The 18,116-nt window shown below is 40.8% G+C and overlaps 1 protein-coding gene across 6 annotated transcripts in view; it reads right to left on the minus strand.

The window, feature by feature from the left end:
- The window catches only part of Pid1 (phosphotyrosine interaction domain containing 1), a 303,550-nt gene that overhangs the window by 138,655 nt on the left and 146,779 nt on the right, over positions 1–18,116 (minus strand). Inside the window, exon 1 of one of the 6 annotated variants that reach the window (XM_011238719.2) lies at positions 16,393–16,413. The exons of the other annotated variants lie outside the window; for them this stretch is intronic. The gene's annotated coding sequence lies outside the window, so the exon portion shown is untranslated. Of the gene's footprint in view, positions 1–16,392; positions 16,414–18,116 lie in introns of those variants that run through there. 6 annotated transcript variants of the gene reach the window in all.

The raw sequence follows: 18,116 nt of genomic DNA on the forward strand, positions 1-18,116 counted from the left end.
CCAAGGTGGCTGCAAAATGACTAACGGCCAGGTAGTGCATACTGCATGTGTACATATGACAAAAGGCCAATTCTCATTCCTGCAAACCCTTATACCAAGTCTTTTGGAATGAAACACAGTTTGAAAATGTATCTATTGTTTGGTCTCTTGTTGACTGTGACAGTTATCATTAATTACCAACCTGACAGGAATCCCCTTGAGCACTGCTTCTCAACCTTTCCTAAAGCTTTGTTTGACCCTTTAATACAGCTCCTCATGCTATGGTGACCCCCAACTATACAATTATTGCATTGCTACTTCATAGCTGTAATGTTGCTACTGTTACAAATCATAATGTAAATATCTATGTTGGCTGATGGTCTTTTGAGGGCCTCGACCCAGAGGTTGAGAACTGCTGACCTAGAGGATAGCTTTCAGGAATAGCTAGCCCCTGGGCATGTCTGTAAAGGATTCTGTTAATTAGGTTGTGGATAAGTAAAGACCCACCCTAAAAGTGACTGGCACCAGTGACTCCACCCTAGGTTGAGGTCCTTGGCTGCAGAAGAAGAGGATGCCTGGGCACAATCATTCTTCTCTGAGTCCAGACTGAAGAGTCCATGTGACCCCACTTCAAGTTCCTGTTGATATGACAGACTGTATCTTATTAGTTGCTTTGTTCAGGTGTTTTGTCACAGCAACACACATGGTCATTTAGGTGAAAGACTGAGACAACAGAGGATGACACGGGAAAGATAAGAAGAGAGCCTACAGTGTACATGTATGTGGAAGAGCATGTGTGCCACTGCATGTATGGTGTGGTGGTTTGAAAATGTTTGGCCCAGGATGTGGCACTATTAGGAGGTGTGGCCTTGTTGGAGTAGGTATGGCCTTGTTGGAAGAAGTTTGTCACTGTGAGGTTGGGCTTTGAGACCTCCTCCTAGCCACATGGGAGACAGTCTTCTCCTGTTTGCCTCTGAACAAGATGTTAAACTTCCAACTCTTCCTGTATCCTGCCTACCTGGTTGCTGCCAGGCTCCCACCTTGATGAGAATAGACTGAACTTCTGAACCTATAAGCCAGCCCCAATTAAATGCCCTTCTAAGAGTTGTATTGGTCATGGCGTCTCTTTACAACTATGGAAACCCTAAGATATATGAATATTTCAGATCAGTTTTTTTTAATGGTATGCTTTATTCTTAAGTCATATCTATAACCTCATAAACTATTTCTATAGGAGTAAAAGTTAGTTTTCTAGTCTTCTAATTGTAAGAAATTCTTCTATAGCTAAGCATGGATTGCAAACTATAATTCAAAAGGCTTATTTGGCCTGCAGGTTTATATGCTATTTGACTCAAAGATTGCATTGTGATTAAAATTTGAAGCTATTCAAAAACTGTTGGATAAATAATTAAAACCTGCTTTCTATTTCTTTTTTAAAAAGCAACAGATCTGCAAAACAATGTTCATTCCCTCAAGGCAATAATTAACTCTTGCTGGATGTTTTGCCTCTGCCTCTACTGACCCAGGACTTTCCTCTGTAATTGACCCCAGTCTCCCCTCACCCTCAAGGCAAGATTTCTTTTCTGGAATAAGTACCAGTGGCCTCTTTAATAGTCATTTTATGTCTTCCTCATCTCACTCCTATCTATTACTTGGTTGACCCTTAAAAGCACTTGGATTTGCAATTTCTGATGTAAAAATGGCAAACACCAGGAACACACAATAAAACTTTCACTCTCTCCTAAAGAAAAGTTTGAGCATAGCTGAATTAAATTGTTGGATTTAAATTATGAAAAGGTAATACAGAGGACCTGAGTGGAAGATACTGAGAAACAATAATACAAACAGGCCAATACTGCTGTCCATCATTCAACTCAGTACATGTGGGCAGGAATACACACTTCAGACCCTCCCCTAACTCATCCTTACTCCTGGTGCTGTATTTTTTGTTGGACTGAATAGAATTTAACTAGATAAGCTCTGTGTTTTTACTTTTGCTTTCAAATTGCATGGATTGACAGGAATGAGAGCAGTTCTAAGTTATAAGACAACCTTGAACAACTGTGAAACAATCTGTGAGACACTAGCCATCTGCCAACAAAAGAGTGCATCTCTCAGGGATACAGTACAACCCAGAGTGACTGATCACACTGCTGACCAGTGTACCTCCTTGCAGACCTCTGGAGGACACAGGTGCAGGGAGGAGGAGAATAATCAGAGCCCAGCACTCATCAGCCTCCAACACAGGAGACAGAGGTCAGACAAAGAGAAGAAATGCACAGAGATCCTGCTGCAGGGCTTGCTGGGACCCTCGTGAATATTCAGCTGAGAACTGATCAGCATATGCATGAAAGGAAACTAACTCAGGCTGGAAAAGAACTGCTGGAAAGGATTAGAGATCATCCTTTCTGATAGGCACACAGAGCCTGTACAAGCTGCCTATTCATTCCAATTAAGGCAGAAACTCAGGAACCACGGGGCTCTGGGTACAACACTCAAGTCCATGGGCAAGACTGCATACCCGGCTGCTCCCTGCAAATCTTCAAAAGGAGATTCCAAAGCATCGACTTGTTTTCAAGTTATTCATGAAATAAACAACAACAGCCAGTACAGTAAAGCAAGCAAAAGAAATTAATAGGTTCCATATTAGAAAAGAAAAAAATAAATAAAACAGTCTGTATTTCCAGTGACTCACGTAAGATTCTTATACGTAAGAATATGTTAATCAAAACTACTTTTTAAATCAATGAGTGAGCCTACCAAGGTGGAACAACATATAATCAACATACAAAATTCATACAGTTTAGAAACAAACAAATTGATGATGAGGGTATATGCACATTAAAAAAAAAAGGATATGTTTTCAACAGCCAAATCTAAAAGCAGCCCAAGTTTTCCTTATTATATATTTTAAATGCACCAGAAAATGAAAGGGAATAAAATGTTGGTATTCACTGCAGCCTGATGACTCATGAAGCAGTCACTCTGAGAATAGAGTATGACCCCGTTCATGGAAAATTCTGGGAAATACATCTTAATGCAGAGGAAGGAACAGATAGCAGATCAGTGATTGGGTGAGGACAATGTGGAAGGGGGGAAGGAGAGGGAGCAACATAAGAAAAGAGTCTGGTAATGGTTTCATCAATGCATAAAAACATCAAAGCTTACCAAACTGTGTATTTAAGTGTATAGCTCAGTGTACGGCCTACACACTCTAGCAAAGCTATTTCTCAGATGAGGAATAGTTCCATACGACCATTCAACCCCCTTTCGATGCTGCTCTTCTATACTACAGACAAACGTTTCTGTGTTGAACACATTGACACTCAAAGTCGGATCTCTAAGAGTCCAAAGAGATCCCCATGGAAATCTGTGACTATGCAAAACTTTGATACTTTGTAATGACTTTGGATTCTAATCTTGAAGGATAAAAAAATTAATAGACAATGTCTTTCCTCCTTGGATAAGTGGCTGATATTTAAGGCTTGGGCAAGAAAAGCTTAAAATGAGATTCGAAGGCCATCAAGATGGCTCAGCAGGTAGGGAGACACTGACTGTCAAAACTGGTGAGCTGGTTTCTATCCCAGGACGACAGAGTAGAAGGAGAGAAGCAGTTCCTGCAAGCTGTTCACTGTTCTCTGTCTTCCACTATGGTAGCATATGCACAGAAAACACACACACACAGAGAGAGAGAGAGAGAGAGAGAGAGAGAGAGAGAGAGAGAGAGAGAGAGAGAGAGAGAGAGACAGCCAAATGGGCAAAACATTTTAAAAGATGAAAGTATTTTGTAAATTCATAAAGAAAGTATTGGAATAGAAAAATACCTTCTAATCAAGAGAACAGCTTCTCATCCCAGCTGGGCTGGTTCACTCACTTCAGCTAAGGACTACTTGTGAGAAGGTGCGCTCACCTTAAGACATGGAAGAGGTGAGCGGATTGATTTGTTCCTTAATGAGATACCATACTTCTTCTCTACAAAGCTCCTTCTTCTAGTGCAGTGACTTACAGGCTGCCCACTTTTCTGTCTTATTCAGGAAAACAGAACTTCTCCTTTTCTTCCTTCTCTTTTTTAAGCATTCTCTTTTATTAACATTTTTACTTTTTTCTGTTACATCTTGGTGTTTTTCACTCTGTCTATAAAGCCTCTATTCCCTCCATGCAGCTGTTTGTCTCCCAGCCATGTATCTGCCCCACCCCCACCCTCCCACCTCCACCCCCTCCCCAGCCCCAGCCCCCTTGTTCTCCAACGCCATCATGGCCTTTTCCCTCCTCTCTTCTATTTTCCTCCTCTACATAATAGCTGAAGTTTACAGCTTTCAAGGCTTCATTGTTTTCTTTTAAAATATATTAAAATTGTCTTTATGCTTCCAATTGAATCCATTCTTAAATTCTTTCAATAATGAGGTCAAGAACCCCAAAAGGATACACTGATTTACTCTGTATCAGAGCACGGCCATTGAGAGACTCCAAAATTTAGGTAACAAAAGTACTCATAAAAAGATGAACAATTTCAACGGAGCCCTGGAAGTCAGCAGAAGCAGCTCTCGCTGACTAATACTGGGGGATTTGAGAAGCAATAAAAATAATCCATAAACTATAATGAACATCAATGCACAATTCTAATTTGAATAATGCTGGTATAGTGGCAAACACCGTGGCAGGGAAGAGAGAGGGTGGAAAGGAAAAAGGGAAGGATGGAGGGTGAGCAAGAGGAAGGAAGTCAGTCAAACAAGAAAATCAAGACTGTAAATACACATGAAGCAATAACTCTAAAGTCATCATTTAGCAAAAACCTACAATTTTCAGACATAAGTCATTCACGAACCAAATGGGATGAAAATCAAGATCTTTCCATTGTCTTTAAAAATCTCCCCAGATATATCTACAAAGAAAACTACAGAACATGAAAGACATTACCTGCCAGTGACTTAGCGACCACCTCCACACAGGGAGACATTGTGCTATGATTTGCATCTTGATGCAATGCCCTGATGAAGGCATGACACCTTTCAGAAGCATCCTTTCCCAGGTGAATAACCTGAGCTTTCCCTTTATAAATCACAGATAAGCAGAGGTACTATAAATAATAACTGACAGAATTCTTTAAAAATTTAAAGATCATGAAGAGAAAGAGTTTAAGTAGACTTATCCTATAATGGGGCTACAAAGCCCCCACTAGATGTCACAGGCTAATAGATAAAAAAAAAAATCCAGATCTAACAATGGGTTACTGTTTTATAGTTGTTGGCCAGAGTAGACCAGCTGATGCCCGTACATTACAAACTATTTTCAATATACATGGTTACGCTATGCAACTTGACAGAAAGACTCTATGGATACATACACCAAATATTTCCGTTACAGAACATGAAGAAGTCAAGTTAGTACTCACCTAGGAGTTTCATCCCTACTGACTAGCATTCATGCTGCTGGAAGGTGCTGTGCACACTTTGGAGAGGAAAAATTGCCATCAATCATATGCATCTGTTGTTAACTCTGTGAGTGGCAGTGGTGACTGAAAAGACACACCCGCTGGTGTAACAGTGGCACAAATGTCATGGAAGCAACTAACAAGATGAAACTCCTCTCTGTCACCATTATTAGGTCCTGGGACCCGTGATTAGCCCTGACATAGGCCAGAGGTGACAGCCTAGAACTATTCCTATTATTATTGCTAAAGGGACATGATATTAAATGGATTCCTAACAATTGATTGTCATAACCATAAACTAGTACATCTTCAATTTTCATTGTCAAAAGTTCTTTATGGAGTAGAGGGTGATGAATGCTTCTATGTGTCTAAGAGAAGTTATTATTTACTAATTCTTAGACTTTCTCTTATTAAGGAAATATTTTGTCCAGATCTCCACATCCTAGGCAGAAACCAGTAAAACTCATATTTTTAGTAAGTTAAAAACCAAAGCACATCCAAGAGTGTTTGGAACACACACATCAAATGTCCAAAAATGTACATCAGTATTCTCTATCAATTCCTCAAAATCTAAGTTTTTTCAACTAGATACTGATATGTCCCTGGATGCCAACCCATATGTGGTGTGGTTAGCAACCCTCCCTCCTCCACCACCTTTCCCCACAGACATTAGGCCTAGCCCCCTTCACAAGCCAATGAAGAAACACAGACCTACAACCCTCTGGGGAACTTATATAGTACTAAGAAGCACTTTCCAGGTGACTCTTGGAAACTTCTTCATTCCAGAAAAAGAAAGTGAATCCCAGAGAAGTGAGAGGCCATCCATGAATGAAATCTACATTCTATATAGATGATGGCAGCCTCAGTTCTTAACCAGCATGCCCTCTTAAATCTCTTCTGCTACCTCTATCCAAAGAAGACAAAGAAGCTGTCACTTCCTCCTTTAGAACAGACCTGATCTTGTGGTACTAATGTAATTATACTATGAATCAGAAGGCATTAGAACTCCCAAGATACTAGCTCTACTATGTATCAAATTATATGACTGTGCTTAGTTTCTGTATACTTCTCTGAGTCTTTCCTGACTTCTTATAAAACATCTTTCTTTAAAAATTAAGGTGTGTGTGTGTATGTGTTGTGTGTGTGTTACTACTATAGGTATAAAATGACCACCATGGGGAGAAAAGTATCAGGATATTAAGAAACTCTGGGCTCCGACATCAGAGTCTGCTTTTGTTAGAGTATTATTGGAAATGTATACAGACACACACACACACACACACTCATATAAAGAGACACACAATCATACACATACACATGCACATACAAATACACATATGTACACCTAGAGATTCACACATCAAGACTCATAGAAACACATATGCATACACAGACACACATGTAGACACACACTAATACACACATGCCCAACATACATACATACATACGCAACACAAACAGAGACATACCCATAATTTTTATCATTTCCCTTCTGAACAACCACTTAGAAACATCTCAAAGCACAGATGCAAACATGAATATGCGCTACACCTAGGCTGCTGGACTGCTTGTAGGTTTTTTTTCCTCTTATTTCTTTTTGTTAATTTGTATTTTCTATCATTTAAGAAGGCAGTGCACATGGATTTCATGCATGTAAGTTATTTGTAATAGTAGCAGCTGAGGTGCAGATGGAGTAGCTTCCATCCATGTTACTCTTTGATAGAGGAGAATTTCGTAAAACAAAAGACTGCCTTTGAAACTTCAATCATAGCAAGGGCAAGGGAGAGAGGACAGGGTGTGCTTGCCTTCCTCTCAAAAGACTGAGGGCTTGGGGTGGGGAATCAGGACAAATCTGAATAAACATATTTTTCATAAAAATGAAAAGGACACAAAACAATGCAAGCTTTAGAAATCAGACCAAATATTATGACTTACTATCCAGACGCCTTCTCACGTTTCCCCAAAGGACTTCCTTTTGGTTCCCAAGAACAGCCTCAAGGGCACCTTCCCAAGGCTTTGCCTCATTGTCACTGTGAATGCCCTGCTCATCAAAACATACAGTGCATGCCCACCAGTGCTATAAACATGAGTCCATTTCTATTCATACACATCTGGGGTTTCCTTCACTTTATTTGTGCTAGGTGAGACTTGTGAGCCAGGCTAGGCAGGAATGAGCATCATTCTGGCAGTTTGAAAAGAAACCAAAAATAATTTTGTCCTTGGGCTTCAAGCAGTCAGCAAGGTGACATCCCAAAGCTTTGGTAAGCCAGAGAGTTCACTCTGATAAGCACTCAGTAGAGGACAAGGTCCTGCAAAGTCATATAGAGGATTTAATTGCTAGGCCTGGTGCCTTTAGGGGAGTTTCTGCTCTTTAAAGTAAAAGTTGCTCACATTTCCAGAAACAGCAACTCTACTTTTTTGCTGGCAGTCTTCTCAATTACCAAGACATTTATTAGATGTTCCTGCCTTCTCTCACCTTGTGACCCAAGCAGAGCCAGTTCCTTCCTTACCTCTTAGCTGAATTTTTAGCAGACACAGTACTTCGTATTTGCATGGCGAGAACACCCCACAGCCCTGTTTACCCACTGGCTCTTTTTCATCTCTCCAGTCCCTAATAAAATAGCTCATGATCATGACCAAATGAATGTTTAATAAGGAAGTGAATAAACAGGCGGTTCAGGAAGAGTGCAGTCAGAATGTTAAAACAATGTCTCCATGCAAACACCACCCAGGTCACGCCGTTCCCCTCCCACTTCCTCCCTTCCATTTCTTCGTTGCATGACTCCATCTAGAAACCACCTTGACAATGTGTTTGCTTCAGATTTACGAACAAATACACAAAGGCACTGGAATGGTGCTGAAGACTCTGTGCCATGGGATCCAAGCAATGGCTATAACACAGTTAAGTCTACTGAAACCTCACAAAGTCCTTCTGACAAGGCAGGTTCTGTTGTAGTACAGAGAAGCATGCAGGGGTGGGGGGGGGGGGCAAGCTGCCTTGTCTTTCTTAACTGTAGCAACAGGAACAGCCCCCATTATGTCAGCCAGGAGCTCAAACCACCACAGCAGTGAGTAAATGAGGACATGTGTGCCTTCTAAGGAAGGAGCTCTCAGCCTTCCTCCGAATGAAGTGAGTGTCGGATGTGTGGGGAGAACTCAAAGCACACATAAAATATTGGGAGGTGTGGCAGGTGACAGAAAGGGTACAAGAAGTCAGAAGCCTGGAAGACAATTATTTGAAAAAGTTTTTTGACAAAAAAATGGGATCAGAAGAGCTTATGCAACAGAATACCAGAAACGAGCTGGTTTAAGCAATACCTTTCTCATCTATTGAGTCTAGACGTTAGAAGTAAGAAAGCAGGTGTCAGCGGGACCATACATACTCACTGATGGCTCTGGCTAACAAGCCTCCCCTGCTGTCTGTCAGAAATCCCTAATGTATCTGGGCTTGTAGCTGCATCGGTCGAAATAGATGTCCTTTTTTTTTTTTTCCTGTGTATTTGTACATTATCTTCCCTCTGTATCCAGCTCTGTGTTCAAATGTTCCTTTTGTGAAGAGAGTAGTCATGTTGAATTAGGACCCTTGTGAAAGACTTGTCTGTAATTTCATTCCCTCTTTTTCACCTGTTTTTCCAAATACAGCAACATTACCATGTACTAGCATCTCAAATTTTAAAACACACGTCAAAAGCAGTGAGCAGAGTTCATCTCATAACAGAAAGAGGAGGTAGACCCTCCAAGGTTGCACACTTACCTAAGCAAAGATATTTTATTGGGTCATCATCCTTCAATATTGTTTTCATGTCTCATGAATCTAACTAAGCCTAAATATTCAAGAGAAGACACCAGTGGAGTTAGACTGGCCTGGGAAGTGTGAACTCAGTGGGTACAAGTTCTAACCTACATAGTCACATACATACATACATACATACATACATACATACATACATACATACATACATAAAATGGCTCAATACGCAGGACGGGCTACCAACAACAACAGCTTTACTCTGTGGTTAGTTGGTTTAATTCTATGAGGTTATAAAGGCCAAGAGTACCTAACACCTGTCAGGGTTCATTACCAACCCCTGTATCTCCCTGAATTGACACAATAAAAAACACACCTCTTAAATTCCCATGCTGGTTATTAAACCAAATTCGTTAATCCTCTTACTTACTGAGTCAGCCACCTCTTTGAGGCAAATGCTAGGTTGAACACGATAGATGTTCTTCCTGTTTTCCTGAAGCAGAACTTCAACCAGGGATACTGACATCAAGAGTCACCCCTTTCCAGAGGTCATCCATCCTCTTTTCAAAGATTGTTTTAATCATAAAGCAAAAAGGCAGCACTATTGATGCCCTTGCCTGTGGGCCTAAGACTCCTTCCAAAGCTATGGAAACAAGGTTTCACAGAATTCACACCCATGGAGTCCTCAAGCAATAGAGGAGAACATGGGGGTGTAGATTCCCACCTCAGCAGCCAGGCTCTTGAAGTCATTTAGCTCTGAGTTAAGGAAGGTAAAGTTTTGCTTATGTGTGTATTGTTTTATTCCCTGTGTTTCCGAGTCTTTTTCTAAGGGTCACACTCCCCTCACATCCCTACTGCAGCTGAAGTCACAACATCCCTTCCACATCCACATTGGTTTCTTTCTACATCCACTTCCTTCATTGGCAGCAGTGCTTCCTTCACTGAACATGCATGTATTTGAATTCGATCCTTTTTCTCAGCAACTACTTCAGGAAGATCCCCAAACTAAGAGAAAGCCCTCCTCCTATGTTAATTCATGGTACCAAATGTTGATTGTGGGCATTTTGTAGGTATGTGATATAGAGTCCCAGGATGTTGCTGTCAGGTAAGTTAGGAAGAGATGCAAGCTTCTTACAACCAGCTGAAAGATGCTATAGAAGGGTAAGAGGAAAAGACACAGGTGTAAAAGAACAGGTGGCGATGGACTCCTGGGATTGGGTTGGAATCACAATGGAAGAGAAACAAAAAGAACCTGTCTCCAAAGGGATGTAAAGACCATTCTCAAACTTTCTTACATTGTTGGTCCCTTCGATTGAACCTCCATGGCCACTTTTCTCCCCAGTCACCTCCCCACTTTCCATCAAAGCAAAATACTACATTTATGCTTTACATATTTTTTTCTGTGTTACAAATATTTCCTAAAATGCCTCTCATCCTTAACCAAGAACAAAATTTTATACTCATTGAAAGTGTGTTAAATGATAACAAGCGAGCAATACAAGGTAAGGAACACTTTGAGAAATACCAATGGATACTAAACTAAATAACTTATGGGGAAAGAGGTCAATTTAGTTGTAATTTATTTGATATACCTACTATTAAAGAAGGTGCATCACAGGTCCCTCCCAGTGCAACCAGTGAACTGGAAATCCAGATGCCATGCTATGATAAAGCTCAAACAGCCCCCAAAACAAGCATACAAAGGGATTGACCAAGATGTCCCATCTCAGGTCCTCACCAACATCAGGACCAATTTACGGCCATGGAAAGTCATTTTGAAAGGCAACTATTACTCTAAAACACCGTCAGTTCTTGAAGTGGCCATCTTGAAGCAGACCACAGATGCCCACTAGACTGCTCCAGCTGCCTTTTGGAGTCTCATCTAAACTGAAGGCTTTTGGCACAATAAAGCATTGTTGACTTAAGTAACCAATTTTGAGATTGATATGAAACACATCAAGAAAACAAACAAACAAATAAGAAAACAGGCCATGCTTGCAAATATTACTCAAAGCTAACCAATCCTAATAGTAGGTCCACTACATATGTACCAGCCAGACTGAAGTAGACTTTGTTCATTGATTTTCATATGACCTAAAGCTTGAGCAGACACTGAGTAAATAAGGAGTTGGTTATTAAGTGACCAAGTCACTAATTAGGAGAGAAAGGTCCTTTTTTCTTTCTTCTCAAATATAATTTTTTAAACAAGGTTACTCTTGTTAATCATCCAATTAACTTGTAAATAAAACCATCCCAGGTCTCCATAAACAAGAATACTGTGTTTCCAAGAAACGGGCAGGGGGTGGGGGGAATTGATAAACACATCCACATATAGGCAACCTTCAAAAAGTGGGCCAAAAGAGTAAAATGTAGGGCAGGAAAGAGCCTCAGTCAGCATCAGGACATGAGAGGAAGGGATTCTCACACACCCCATCCTGGGCCACACTGGTCCTTTCTTGAGCTGCACTGGTTTTAAAGAAATGAAAGTTTGCTCTAAAACATACAGGGTTCTTGTTCATTATGGTTCCCGCCCTCCACATTTAATCCCACTGCTGACCGGAAACATGACTCACATATGTATGATTGAGAATCATTAGGATGAATTATTTTCATGGTATTAATGGAGTTTGCTCTATTTGCAGCCACAAAGGTGGGTATAAGAATGTTGGGCACACACAGTACCCCATAATATCCTCTACTGATTTCAACAGGGGGAGTGAGAGCCCCCTGGGAGTTCTGTGACTTGTTAAAATGGATTTAGGCATCTCCAGGCCTGCTGCCTCCCATCTTCTGCTTCAAATACAACCCTGGCGTCCTGAACTTATTCCAAAAAGTAACATCTTTCAAAGCAACAAATTGAAAACAGGTGCATAGTTAGCATGTAAATTTAAAACAACTTTTACATTTCCTTAGTTGCATCCAGCATGCTCATAAAATCTGGATTTCAGCAGTGTAACCCGAAGTTCCCACAAACTTAAAAAAAAAAAAAAAAAAGACCAATTAGCAAATTAAATTACAAACAAGAAAGATAAAGAAACTGGACTTCCCACCAGTGAATGGCCTTAGTAAACAAGCCCTATCCATGAGCAAGGCAACATTAATTGGTTCCATTTGGCTCAGCTCAGTCCCACACCCATCTGACTGTGCCCTGGAGGCATATGATTTTCGAATGCCTTCCCAGTGCTGCCTTCATTAGATGTTATTTCACTTAGGTATCCAAGTCCCCGCATTCAATAGTCCCCATTCTAGACAGTATCACAACTCTGGTTGACATGTTAGGATGCCAATGATACTTTATACCAGATCTTTTCCCATGATACTGTTTGCAGATTTGTTAGGTGTTACTTCAACTGGGTGGATATCTGCAGCTCTTATGTTATTCACTGCTGTTTATGTTTTAGTCAATCTTACCATAAAGAAGAGAAAGACATCACATAACTCTTTTACACACACACACACACATTTCATTTATATGATATTTTCATTTTTTTATTCTCTTTGATCAAGCAATTATCAAAGGTAGCAAAACTATCCAGCATGGGCAGAAAGAACCCATAGGTAGCTTGTTTATGAATAGCTTTACTTCTGATGAATAGTCCCTACTTCACAGTGGCTGAGCTTAAAGTCCCTTCCCACATCTTCTCAGATCATGACCTTGGAAGCCTACTTAACCCCTCAAACCTCACTTTGCCGTCAACAGACAGGGATGACCATAGGACCAGCTCATCGTAGGGTCACATAAGCATGGAGCAGGTACAATCCAGTGAGCACATGTCCTGTCCTAGAATTAGCAGAAACCAGTCAGCAGAGAACCTCAGAAAAAGTATTCAAGAGTTCTACATACAAGTATTTTCTGCAATCATTTTTAGAAGGAAAATACCAGGGTAATAATTTTTTGTTAGTGGTGATTTCTTGTTTCCACTACCTTTAATATTCATTCGAGAACTTTGTGAGTTTTTCTAGCCCTCTTCAAAGTCTATGGCCTAAATTCTATGGCTCATCTTCTTTATTAAGTCACTATCACTATACAGGTTTTTAAAAGAGGAAGAAATTACAGGCTGCTCCTGCTTGTATATTTCTTAATTGGATTCAGCAAAATGTACTTCATTAGATATTTAACCTTCTCATATTGAGACTGGATTTTTATCATTTCAGTGTCAAATACTAGAGACAGACTGGAGGTAAGACTGTTTGTTCTCAAAGAGTTCAGAGCAAAGGGTCTTATGTGATGGAAAAGAGATAGAAAGAGGTAGGAAGGGAGATGCAGCAGCAGTTGTACCCACTGAGTATGAATCAGGGTTGAGGAGGGCACACACTTGCAGTAATCAGGAGAAGAGCCAAGCTGGCTTCAGAGTGAAGCTCTGTCTGATTTCACGGAGATAATGGCCCCAACCCTGAACCAGACCCTCTCTGAAAAGGTCAGATGTGAAATCATGGTCTAAAGAAATTGTGTGGGCATGCCTTTGACCACTAGCTTGCTCTCATCTCTGTTTTGGGTGTGCCCAGCAATGGAAGAGACTCTCATTTCTGCCTAGGTGCCAAGACCAAGCAAACCTTGCCAGTGCTGTTTCTACTCAGACTGATGCATTGCACCCCACGTGCATTCACACAACAAACGTGTGTGTGCCCTGGGGTTCCCCTAAGCATGGAAAAAGGGAAAAAAACTATTGGCCAATGAATAGCATGGCCCTTTTCAAAAGAGCCTGAGGACCAGGAACTAAAATGGTTTTTATCAACCCTACAGAGTGATCAGAAAACAGAGCCCACCCACTCTGACCCTGGGAAGACATTAGCAGACATCCTTGGCTGCTGCTGTTTATCATCACCCAGACTACTCAAAATTAAGTGGTGAGGGGAAAGACCAGCAAGAGAGAGAGAAGCTAGTGGGACTGTAGGGGACTCAAAAGAAATTTTAGATGAAAGATTCCCTGAAGTTTTATACCGCTTATAAAGACATGATAACATCTTTTAGAAAATACAGAGTGTTTACCATTACTAACCTATTATATATTACATTTTTCTCTTTGATAGGAACTCAATCATGCAAAATTTCAAATTCATCTATCTACCTACCTACCTATCTATCCATCTATCTATCTATCTATCTATCTATCTATCTATCTATCATCTGTATGTCTGTCTATCTATCATCTGTATCTATCATCTATCTACCTACCTATCTATCTATCCATCTAGCTACCTAGCTACCTACCTACCTACCTATCTATCTATCTCCCTATCTTTTAACTCTCTCAAAGGAAAAGGTAGCTAACTAGATACAAGCTAAAAGGCAACTTTTATCTTAGAGTCTGAGAACACATCCTGCTGGGCTGATGTACATGAAGACAGCTACGGGCGTGCCTGTCATTTGTTTGTCCTGGATTTGGCCCCAATCTAAGCAACACAGGAGGCTAGATTCTCCATGGTCAGAAGGTCCTTTGCTGAGAAACAGCTCATCTGCCCAGTCTCACTTCATCCCTTTTCTGCTCAGCAGAGCCTCTCAAGGGCTCTACTCTCAGCCAGCATAAGCCAAAATCTATGCCAAACACACACGCCCCATCAACAGGACTGGATGACTCTACAGTGCTTAAAAACACAAAGGCTGCAACCACATGCTTTTGTGTAAAGATTCCAAGTCAGACAGATTCCAAATCAGACGTCCCTTTCCTTTAAAGTTCTGCTTTGTTCGTTGTTGCAAAATCTTCAAATGGTCTCATTGTGTTCTAGAGTGTCAACATGACTGATGTGTATAAGGACATAGCTTAGAGAAGAAAATTATGTACCACATGATTTCAAGTATTACAGATATTGGTTTGCTAAAGATTAGTAAACCATGTGAAATGCCTAACCTATGTTCATACAGATGACTTTAAGGACATAATTACTGTTTCTTAGCTTTGTGCTGACATTATGTTTGCATTGTAACAGAAGGAAGCCTTTGGGGGAGAAGTCCCAAAGATGGAATAGGAAAGCATTCCCAACGTGGTGGTTCTGACGGTATGTATGTCAACAGAACCTCATCACCTACTGTCATGGCTAGTTTTATGTTAACTTGACACAAGCTGGAGTCCTCTGAGAAAAGAGAACATCAACTGAGAAAATGCCTTCATTCTTCTGCAAGCCAGTAGACCATTTTTCTTAATTAGTGATTGATGTGGGAGGGCCCAGCCCACTGTGGTCGGTGCCATCTTGGACAGGTGGTCCAGGGTTCTATAAGAAAGCAGGCTAAGAAAGCCACAAGAAACAAGACATGGCCTCTGCATCAGCTCTTGCCTCCAAGTTCCTGTTCTGCTTGACTTCCTGCCCTCCCTGCCTTCAAATGGTGAACTGTGGAATGGAAGAGTACAGGGAATAAACCCTTTCCTCCCCAAACTGCCTTTGGTTGTGGTGTTTAGTCATAGCAACAGAAAGCCCAACTGAGATACCTAGAAACTCACTAACAATGCAGCGCTCTGTACACCATCTCAGAACTGTTGAATCTTTATCTTAAGGCATGGAGCCATGCACTTTGCCTTCTAGAAAGCCATGGCAGTTGATTCTAAAGTGCTTGAGATTCAGAGGAAGGAACTCTGAGCAAAGCCTTCAAGGTCAGGTGATGACATAGTACATTTAAATCAAAGATGCTAGAAGCAGGAAACATTCAATTATATATTTGAGAAGCAGTAGGTATCCTACTTTGGACACAATCGATAACATCAAAAGGTGAACTGCAGAAGTTAATGTTTAAAAAACAGATATGGACCAGGTCAAGAGAGAATATGCAATATGTTCCATAGGTCCTTAAAAGCCAATAAGAATTTGAGTTAAGAGTATAACAAGATTAACCCATCTATTATCAGTATTCTTTTGAAATCAGCTCTGCCACCTTATAAATAGCAAGACAACAGTGAAGAGAGGAAGTTGCCCTGATGTCATTTCTCTGGATATTTCTCCAAGACGTCACCACTGAACATGAAGGGATTCAAATCCCTTCTGTATCCTTGGCATGCAAATTATGTATTTAAAGTTATGAACCACTGAACTGCAACAGAATAGCTCAGAAGTGACACTCTGCTCTGTTTCTCTCTGTAGATATTACCATGAATGCCTGTCACCCAAGTGATGAAGACCTAAGAAAGACAGCAAGCCATACCAACATGGCACCCATAACATCTTGCAAGGAAAGTTAATCACCTCCTGAATCCACCTAGAAATTGAACAACATAGGTGGAGAAGGGAAGGGAAACTTACATACCTGTTGCTAATAGAAGAAGCTGATCCAAGGGAGCTGCCTACTGTAAAGATTCCAACTCTGTGTGACATTCTAGGAAACTGAAAGCTATAGAAACAAAATAGATGAGTGGTTGTCAGACACTGAGAGGGAGAGAAGCATGAGTGAGTAGAGCATAGAGTATCTTTAGAGAAGTGGGACTAGTTTGGATGATGTTGCAATGGCAGGTACATGTCACTACGAATGTGTTCAGATTCAGGGATGTGCAAAGGAATGAAGCCTGGTATAAACCATGACCTCTGGGTGATTGTGATGTTGTGATGTGTCAAGAGAGGACCATCAATTGTGGTAGATGAACTACTTTTGGGGAGGATGCTGTTAATGGGGACAGTTGTGCATGTGGCAAGGAAAGATAGGAAGTATGTATGTGTACAAGTGTGTGTGTATGTGTGTGTGCACATGTACTTGTATCTTCTGAGTTCTGCTTGGAACCTAAAATTATCTAAAACATACAGTATATTTCAGGGAGATTTCCTTTATTAATTAATATATAGCATATAATATATATAATATATTAATTAATAAAGGAAACCTCCTAGAATTATGCTAGAGTAGTCTGGGAAAACACATTGAATTTTGAGCAGTTAGAAACCCTGGCCACAGCTCCATATTAAGCATCCACTGCTACCCACCACCTCCTGACTCCCAAGAATGCCATGGATTCCTATTATCTTCAAACTCTCAGCAACCTGAAGCTTTCTTCTACCTGGTCTCTTTGACTTACCCTCCCATACCCTTTCTTACCCAGCTAACTCTCCAAGACCAATAATCACAGCAAGTCCTTCTTGTTTAGGGTTAATAATGACTACATCAAATCCCCTTGGAAAAGAACACTAGCAAAACAACTTTCTGCTCAAGTCATGGGTACATGCACACAGCTGCCCCTGGCTGAATAAATTCAAACCAGCCAAGTGGCTTTTGTGTGCAGCTCACAACCACAAAGCCAAGTAGACAGCCCCCACTGTTGGGCAATCTCACTTCACTCTTTCAACCCACTGTTCCCTTGCTCTCTGGAGGACTGTTTGATATGCCCCACACCCAACCCACCATCACCTGAGGGCTTTGCCTCTTCTGATGAACTGAAAACTATTTCTCAATATGTTTGGGAGTTTGCTTTTTGAAAAATGAATGTGACATTATTTGGAAATATGGTGGTCACAGAAATAAAAGTAAGGCTATCATAAATTAAGATAGACTCTATTGTAAACACACCAAGTAAAGACTACGAGGATGTGCCTATAAGCCAAGGAATGTTGAAAACCACCAGCAACCACCAGAAGCAGAAGGAAAGGCATAGACTAGATTCTTCTGCAGAAGGAGCCAGCTTTGTTGACACTTGAATTTCTCACCTCCCCAACTGGGACAAAATCTGTTAATGCTGCTTATTAGCCATTGTGATAGTTAATATCATGTGTCAACTTAAGTGGGTCCTGGAGCCCAAATACTTCATCAAACACGATTTTTGGCATTTTTTTAAGGCAACTTGAGGTTAAGATTAATACTTTAATTGGTAGACTGAGTAAAGTAGATTGGTCTTCTCGTGGAGACTGCCCTTGTCTACAATCAGTGGATGCCTAAGTAAAACAAAAAGACTGGCCTAGCTCCACAGGCTGGAACATCGGCCTTTTGCTGGCAGAGCACTCTGTTTTTCATGGCTCTCAAGCCTACTAGCTTTGGAATTACAAGGT

The sequence above is a fragment of the Mus musculus genome, chromosome 1 (assembly GCF_000001635.26).
Source record: "Mus musculus strain C57BL/6J chromosome 1, GRCm38.p6 C57BL/6J".
Taxonomy (NCBI): Eukaryota; Metazoa; Chordata; class Mammalia; order Rodentia; family Muridae; genus Mus; species Mus musculus.